The sequence below is a fragment of the Cynoglossus semilaevis genome, chromosome 15 (genome assembly GCF_000523025.1).
Source record: "Cynoglossus semilaevis isolate Cse_v1.0 chromosome 15, Cse_v1.0, whole genome shotgun sequence".
In the NCBI taxonomy this organism is placed as follows: Eukaryota; Metazoa; Chordata; class Actinopteri; order Pleuronectiformes; family Cynoglossidae; genus Cynoglossus; species Cynoglossus semilaevis.
In genome coordinates, this window is record NC_024321.1 from 16,905,809 (window position 1) to 16,907,501 (window position 1,693).

Below are 1,693 nucleotides of genomic sequence, written 5' to 3' on the forward strand. Positions count from 1 at the left end.
ACCACAGCAGATGACCGCCAGGGGACCACAGCCTGGACCTCAGGCTTTAATACACTCTAACTAACGCGAGTTACTGCAATTCACCTGTGTCGCCCAGAGTTAATGCGACCCACAGCAACACGTGGACGCATCAGTGTGACGGTGAAGAAACGTCGTACCCTCCGATATCGCGCCGATATCCCCCGGCGCTAAGTCAATTAAAGCAAGACTTTTGTACAATAACAATACATGTGAACCAATGGAATGAGAGCCCTCTGTCAGTCTGTTATGATGACCACAAGTACCCCCCTCCCCTTCTCTTACCATCAGCAGCCCCTGCCTCCACCGCTGTATCCATCAATCAAGTCATTCATAAGATTCTCCTCTCGCCTCATGTCAGGTGGTCTCACGTGTCTGAGGTGGGGAAAAAAAGAAAAGAAAAAAAAATTACAATGATCATGATGGATGATAAAGAAAGTCACAGACGACCTGTCAGGGTCTCATCAACCTTCTTCACCATCAGGGCCCAGCCTCTGTCCATGGTGCTGAAGTCATATATGGGTCGAGTCCAATGGACCAGCCCTAAATAATAACAGACCTACAGTGTCCAGATAAAACCAGTAGAAGAGAAGAAGATGATTTAATTCCCCAAAAACACAATTTGAATATTTGTTTTGCAAAGACAGAAGTGTTTATTGACACTAAAGTTGACACTTCAACACACACAACGAGAGAGAGAAAACTAGAATATATATAATATCAGTATTTAAGTGAATCAACTAAAATAATGACGATAAGATTTGCGGTGTAAAACTAATTATCTAATTATCATCTAAACCATCCACAGTTTGGAAATCTCAACATGTTTTAAACTAACTGCACAACAACCAAAGGTCCGATACTCATTTACAAAACCACTCAGATTTTAGAACTTGAAATGTAAAGAAAAAAAACAAAACAAAAATCAGAGAGGAAATAGAGAAATTCTACTTCCTGTGATTCATTAAAATGCATTTGGGGTTTAACGTTAAATTATTCTACAGTATATTTCTTTGGGATTTGTTGTAGAGTTAATATGTTGAATTCCATGGCTCTCTGCAGATTAGTCTATAAATGTTTCTATAATTCCATGTTTACATGCAGTTTGTCTGTTGGATGGAAATGAGATGTTGACACGTGGACGTCTACGGTTTTGATACGGAGTTAAGTTGAGGACGAAAACGGAGGTTAGAGGATCAGGTTTGTTACTGAAGGGTCACAGGTTTAAAATCCTGCTCCCAGCGATGAGTTCTGTTGTACACATATATGTATATATATATATATGTGTGTATATATACTGTATATGCCCAATATACTGTAGCTGAATCTGATACTTGCTCTTAATACTATAAAGAATATACGACTCTGTTCCTCAGCCAGGCATCGATGTTGCAGTTAATCTTTTAGTTAATTGAAGCGTTTTCGTCCGGTGACCCCCCTCCTCCCTCCCTCCCTCATCCCCCCCGCTTCCCACACATACACACTTTTTTTTTTCTCCGCCCACAGCACATTCACTCACTGATCCTTTTCTCCCCTTTCTTTATTTTCCCCCATGTTCCATTCAGGGAACCCTGTACCTGATTTAAGATTTTTTTTTCCTCTGAACAACATCTCAAACCAAATCATTTGTTTACAAAAGGTGGAGGAGAGAGGGTGGGGAGGGGGTGAATAGAGA

At 40.7% G+C, this 1,693-nt stretch overlaps 1 protein-coding gene across 2 annotated transcripts in view; it reads right to left on the bottom strand.

Moving 5' to 3' along the window:
* Nucleotides 1-1,693, bottom strand: part of nrg2b (neuregulin 2b) — a 39,767-nt gene that overhangs the window by 28,420 nt on the left and 9,654 nt on the right. The window contains exons 2-3 of one of the 2 annotated variants that reach the window (XM_025063033.1): nucleotides 488-577; nucleotides 304-393 (exon numbers count right to left, since the gene is read on the bottom strand). The gene's annotated coding sequence lies outside the window, so the exon portion shown is untranslated. Of the gene's footprint in view, nucleotides 1-303; nucleotides 1,454-1,693 lie in introns of those variants that run through there. The other variant, XM_025063034.1, reaches the window with a different exon arrangement.